At 35.7% G+C, this 6,914-nt stretch overlaps 1 long non-coding RNA gene and 1 other non-coding gene across 4 annotated transcripts; both read left to right on the forward strand.

Moving 5' to 3' along the window:
- Nucleotides 1–294: 294 nt before the first annotated feature.
- On the forward strand, nucleotides 295–402 carry LOC145565158 (small nucleolar RNA R71). Its single transcript, XR_014094978.1, has one exon. It is a non-coding gene; the product is annotated as a small nucleolar RNA R71 (small nucleolar RNA).
- Nucleotides 403–2,082: 1,680 nt separating this feature from the next.
- On the forward strand, nucleotides 2,083–5,827 carry LOC145601448 (uncharacterized). Of its 3 annotated transcripts, none has more exons than XR_014104410.1 (5): nucleotides 2,083–2,527; nucleotides 3,747–3,863; nucleotides 3,969–4,056; nucleotides 5,067–5,392; nucleotides 5,482–5,827. It is a non-coding gene; the product is annotated as an uncharacterized LOC145601448 (long non-coding RNA). The 3 variants fall into 3 exon arrangements; XR_014104414.1 differs by having other exon boundaries at nucleotides 2,086–2,527; nucleotides 5,067–5,294; XR_014104409.1 differs by having other exon boundaries at nucleotides 2,085–2,527; nucleotides 5,067–5,827.
- Nucleotides 5,828–6,914: the final 1,087 nt, after the last annotated feature.

The raw sequence follows: 6,914 nt of genomic DNA on the forward strand, positions 1-6,914 counted from the left end.
TGCTCCACCACTTGAACTTGCATTCACACTCGTGTTCAATTTGGAAAGCCCTTTTGTTAGTTGATCAATTTGATGTTGTAATTGATCAACTTTATCCAATTCGTAAATACCACCTCTCTTTGGAGCGTTTCTTCTTCGGCCCCCCCAAGTGTAACTCTTTGCTACCTCTTCTATTGTGGCTTCAACTTGATTTTGAGGGATCTTGATTAATTGACCACCCGCCCCCGCATCCAAATTGGCTCTTGACATGGGCTCCAATCCATCGTAGAAAAACCGCATGAGCAACCCTTGATTGTACTCATGGTGGGCACATGCTTGTACCAACTCCTTAAATCTCTCCCATGCTTCACCAAGACTTTCATCGGCATCTTGCTCAAATAATGCAATTTTCCTTCTCATTTCGGCGGTCTTCTCCTCGGAGATAAAGCGCTTCAAGAACGCCTTTACCACCTCCCTCCATGTTGTGAGAGTGTTAGGCTTTACTTGCTTTAGCCATTTCTTTGCTCGTCCAGTGAGAGATTGCCGGAAAAGGTGCATACGAATGTAGTCTTGACTCACTTCATTGGTTTGCATCATTGCGCACAATTCAAGGAATCGGTCCAAATGTTCAATAGGGTCCTCACTTGCACTTCCGGAAAATTGCTCCGATTGGACCATTCGAGTATATAGTGGATGGATTGAGAATTTGGTTTCCGTGACGGGAAGCAAAATCCCTCCCGTGAGCTCATAATCCTCCGGATTTCCGAACACACAAAACAAAACATCATTCTCTTGTCCCGCCATTGATCCGCGTGGTGAACTTGAAGAGTAAGTATCACTCTCACTATCAACTATATCACCAAAACCTCTTCCCTCGTCTTGGTAAAGCCTACGGACTTGTCTCAAGGTTCGGTTGATTTCGTGGTCAATTTGATGTGAGGGTGCTCCTTGAGACCTCCTAAGAATTCACCAAAGCTAAGAAAACAATTAGCAATGACAAGGATGATAAAACAAAAAAAATAAAAAGAAAAGAAAGTAAAATGACTCTAACAAAAGCAATAATAGACGCTAAACAAGCCGCTTCCCCGGCAACGGCGCCAAAATTTGATCACATGTGGAAGTAGGTCGTTAAGCTAATACCCTAACCAAATTAATCATTTATAATACCTAAACCTACACTAAACTAGTTAGTGGCAAGTCAAGGGTCGAACCACTAGGGAAGCACGCTAATTCAACATCAAATATCACTAATGCAAGAGTGAAAAGGGGATTGTTTTTGTTGGTTTTGTTGAGTAAGAACACTAAAACTACAAATAAGCAAGAAAATGATGATTAAAATCAATAGAAAATGACGCTAGGGATACGGGGGTGTCCAATATGATAAGAAAGAGGAGAATAATGGTGATTATCATGAAACATATGCCAAAGAACACAAGATTCTACCTAAACAACTCATTCTCATGCAATAGTCTAGGCAAATCAATGAAAGAGGTCTACACTAATAAGGATCATTCTCGTGCATCCTATTAGTTACAATAAAATCAAGAGAATAAAGAAGCACAATCCATAAAAACTCCACTTTAATAACTCATTCTCATGCAATCATTAAAATAGAGATGATCCTAATCTAGTTCAAATCACTTTCATGCATTTAAACTAGAAAACATCAAATAGAGTGCAACAATAATCCCAAGCTAATAAAAATCATGTCTTTCATCAATATATGGCATAAGTTCAATCCAACCATCATCATTAATCCAATATCAAATCATATCTTCCACCCCCTTCCCCTAGCTAAAAGTTTAGCCTAGAGAAGGGAGATTAAACATACACTAGTGGAAAAATTGTCATTCGTAACAGGCTATTCGTAATGGTCAAAGCTATGCGCGTTACATTAAATATATCCGTAACGGTCAAAATAGGAGTCCGTTACAAATATATAATATTCGTAACGGGCAAAATTCTGCCCGTTACAAATATATAATATTCGTAACGGGCAAATTATTGCCCGTTACAAATACTATATTATTCGTAACAGGCATAAAGTGCCTGTCACAAATAATTTAGTCCAACTGATGGAGAGGAGCCCATAGCCCATAGCCCACAGCCAATTTACTACTCGTATTAGGGTTTCACTCTTTAGCCGTCAATTCTTGCCCTCCCCCCTCTTTATCTTCTCTCCTCTTTCATTTCCCTTCATTTTAAATCTTTTACTCACTCAATCTCTCTTTGACGCCGTCACTAAGTCTCCCTTTGCCGCCGTCACTCAGTCTCCCTTATTTTTCTATCTAAATTCCTCAATTTTTTCGTTGCTTTACTCTTAAATTAGTATTGTGATTTCATGGGTTATGGGTTTTGTGGGTTTGTGAGGGTGGTGTTCATGGCCAGATCTGGGTTTCTGGCTTCGTGGGTATGAATTACGTCGTGGAATCTGGGTTTCTGGTGGGGGATGGTGTTGGGCAATATGCTTTACTGTGGCAAATTTACTCTTTAATGGCGCCTCTTCCTTCCCCAAACACTACTTGCCTTCCTCTATCAGCATATTCAGGTTATTGCAACCATTTTTTTTTAATTAATTTTAGTCCGAATTGAACTATTTCTTAATTTTTAAAACATTTTCTAATTGTAATTATTTATGCGTTTCTTTGCTTCTTTGTATGTTTTTGCATTTTTTTTTCTAGTAATTGAGGAATTATTTGCTTTGATTATGTTATGATTGTCAATTATATGCATTTTTATGTGTTCTTAAGAACGGATTTTTGGCTTTTTTTTCATTGATTTTGGGATTTTGTGGTGTTTGAGATACTATCTGCTTTGGTCTAGAAGTTTCTCACCTAAATTTAGGATATGCATATTGGGTATTATGATTGTGTTATATGTTTCATTTTTTACTCAATTTCTTTGTTATCTTTTTATCTAAATTTTTGTCCTCTCAAAACCTATCTTGAATTTTTGTGTTTGTTATTTTTGTGTTATTTCGTCTTTATTTAGTGAGTATTGGTTTTGATGCTTATTTTAGATTTTTGAATTTTTTCTTGATTTTTTGGATTATCATGAACAAATTGTAAGATATTTTTGGCTGATGTTTTGTTTTATAACTCTTATTTTTAGTAGAATAAAGTTAAACTTTATGTGAAAAAAGTAAGATATTTTCTAGTTGTGAATTGGGATTTTAAGTTTTAAAATATGCTAAATAATGTTCTTTCAATGTGTTTGTTTCAATTTATATCTGTAAATATATAGTTTTCAATTGGGATTTTCTCCTTCGTTTCAATTCAAGTTTAAAAATATGCTTATTAATCTTGTTAGTTTCAAGTTATATACTGTACATATATACTCTGTATCTCAATTATAAAAAAAAAAATCAATATTACAGTATGGATTATTCTCCTTCTTATAAGTTTGGGAATTTTCATTGCTTCTACTTGCAAAGTTTTATCTTATTGTTTGATATAGGAATTATCCTTGCTTTTGATAATATCCAATTTAAAGTTATTCTCCAAGATTAACATTCATGTTTATCTCCTCTCACAAATTGCTCTATTTGTTTTGTGCCACATTATTAAAAAGCTTTTATTACTTGAAACATACAGAGTAGCAGAAAGAGATTGAATTGTGAGATAAAATATGGTTGGATCTTCTCGTAAATTAATACACGCTTATGGTTTTAGGGGTTTTGGTCTCCTTGTGATTAGAGTTTGATTTTTTGTTTAGTGATCATCGTTTGTGGTAAATGGTATTGATTGTGAAATTGCTTGTTTAATTAGTATGATTCCTCACAAGACAAAGAGGGGAGCTGCATCATTGGCAAGGTTGAAGGTGTATGAGGGAGTTCCCCCACCTTATGAAAAAATAAAGAGGGTTTTTGTTCCCGAAACTCTCAAGTAAGTTGGATCATTCTTAATTTTGTTGGTTACAATTTCAAATTTGATTTTGTTGTTACATTTTGCCTCTAAGTATTAACAGTGTCTCATGTTGGGTTAATTCAGGGTGTTGAGGCTTCAAAAGGGTCACAAATACTGCTTGCTTGGCCGTCTATCAATGGAAGTCGGCTGGAACCACTACGACACCATCAGGGTAAGCATATTTTTTATTAGCTTTTGTTGTTGTTTATCTTTACTTATTTGCTTGTTTAACCTCATTTAAATTGTTTTTTTTTCTGGCTCATGTTTAGTTACTTATCATGTTATAATTGTGGTGCTTTATTATACTTGGTTGATACATAGACTTCAACTAGTTTCTATTGTGGACTACATTCATTAGTTTATAATAGTCCTATTATGATCTAAAAATGTAGGTGTATGTTTGACTTTTACCGAGGATCTCTAGGTTTGAATGAGTTTCCCCTTCAAGTACTTTCCTTGATAAGAGCTGCCAGCTTTGGTTTGCATCTAGTGGTTTGACTTCATATGAAAAAGAAATTCTTTGTTGTACATCTGCTTGTGGCACTCGACTGGTTATGAATTCATCAGTTTTCAAAAGCCAAATTGTTTGATTTTCGTAACTACGTTTTTAGCAAAGGGAGTAGTGAATTTTGCTGGGACAAACCAATAGGGTGATGAAATTTTGATTTCATTATTTCCTTATGTGCATTCATAAATCATAATCTAGCCTACAACTCAATGTACTTGTTGATCTAGCTTTAAAAGGCGTAATATTGAGAACCTTGACCTATACTAGTATTCTAGTAATATTTGTAATGAACTGCAACCATGGAAGAAGTATAAAGATAATTTTTTTTTCTTTTTTTTTGTATTTGATTGTAATCTCTTGCATTTTGGATTGTTCTTATTCTTCTAGTTACTGTTTCTTTGTTTATCATTTAGTCATTTATATTGACTATTGCTTAAGTTACCAGAACAAGATAACAACTACTAATCAGTCAAGTTCAAGCATTGCCATTCTTTTATTTGTCATGCTTTTCCTAAACTTTTTGCCAATTAGATATACCACGTTTTCAGCAAGCTAATTAGTTGAATATTATACATTTATTTGATGTTGGAAATATGCAGCAATGAAATCGAATACAAACTTTCAAGGCATACCTACAATATATGTTACCTAACAGATATTTAATTCTTTTTCAGGAATTGCAATGAAAGGAGTCTTGTGCAATTTATTGGCTATTAACTTAGATAACGAGTTGAAGACTTATAAGAGAAAAGTAGACTTTCTCACTGCTGTTGAATTAGATAATCTCATAGTCTTGAAGAATGCAGAGATACATCCACGAAAAAGGCCTGAAGTGGAGCAATGAAGCAATGGTATGGTAAAGGTGTCATTGAGTCATAACAAAATCGAGAAGATTCCAAGTGGTATGGCATCTTTGACCCCAAAACATACTATGCTGATGCTCAATAATAATCCTCTAACAAGGATCCCACAATCATTCTTTATGAACATGCGAGCCTAAGTAATAATCGATTTTATTTCCCGTCAATTGCTTGATATATGTTGTATGAATGATGGTTTTGAAGTGGGTTTTGATTGAATATTTGGTAGGTGGTAAAGTTGTGGAGACTACTATAAACAGGAGGACTAGCAATGGAGTTGGTAATAGATCAAGTAGGTCGACCAGATCGGAAGATGAAGTGTAAACTGATGCTGTCACAGAATTTGAGATCAAAGTTGCACTAACTTGAAAAATTAGTGGAAGATGTAAATGATTTAACATTAATTTAGTGGAAAATCATTTAAATCTCTTATTGCCATTGAGATTTTCTTTTGCTCTGTTTTTTTTAGTTTTATTTATTAGAAGATAATAAATGTATTTTTTTTATTATTGTATAAATATGAAGTACTATTTTTATCTCAGTTAATTAATAAAATAATTGTGCTATAATTATTATGCAAGCTAGCTAATCCAGCACAACATGTGCTGGATTTTTTTTAAAAATTGGGGTAACACTATTTGTAACGGGCAGATATCATGCCCGTTATAAAAAACCTTGTTATTCGTAACGGGCAGTTGAAAAGCCCGTTACAAATAACGGGTTATTTGTAACGGGCACTTGAAATGTCCGTTACTCATAACGGGTTATTCGTAACGGGCATTTCAACTGCCCGTTACGAATAACTTGTTATTCGTAACGGACACTGCCCGTTACAACTAACACTTGCTATCCGTAACGGTGGCATACGTAACGCTCGTTGCCCGTTACGGATATGCCTTTTTTGCCCGTTACGGATAGCTATTTTTCCACTAGTGATAATATCAAAACTAGAAATAAAATTAAGAAACTCAAAACAAAACATGATTAAAATCAATGAAATCAATAACAACTAGATAAGCTAATAAGATTGACAAGAAGAAGTAACAATAAAACAAATAAATGATACTAAAGGAAAGGAGAATAGATTACTAAAGAAAGGATTAATGAAAGATGAAAACTTGGATTCTTGATTGATTGAAGGAAGATTAAAACTTGAGCAAAGTTGAATACAATAAAGGATGCTTGAATAACAATCTATTTTCTCTCTCTAGATTAGGCTAATGTTCTATGCAATTAGTACTATGTGTTTTCTATTACAAAGAGTCCCGTCTATATATATGTGGCTCCACCAAAAGAAAGACACTTGGACAACAAGGCGCAAATAAATCAGAAACCCAGCCGTGCGCTCCCGCACACGACATATGCGCGCCCGCGCAGTAGGTGTGTGCGCCCTCTCAGCGTAGTGCGCGACCGCAACTTTGAGGGTACGGGAAAATAAGCGCGCCTGCACAGTAGGCCTGCGCGCCCGCGCATCAGGTCGTGCGCCCGCATAAAAGGCGCACAACAAGTCGCGCAAACTCTCTGGTTAGGCTCTGTTTCTTCAGCCTGGCTGCGCGGGTTCTGACAGGGCTGCGTGCCCGCACAGCCAAAGGTGCGCGCCCGCACAGCAGCCGCACAGCACCCTGCGCACAACAGTTAGCTTGGCTTCTTGATATCCTCTTT

This window comes from Chenopodium album, chromosome 1 (assembly GCF_948465745.1).
Source record: "Chenopodium album chromosome 1, dcCheAlbu1.1, whole genome shotgun sequence".
NCBI classification, from domain to species: domain Eukaryota; kingdom Viridiplantae; phylum Streptophyta; class Magnoliopsida; order Caryophyllales; family Amaranthaceae; genus Chenopodium; species Chenopodium album.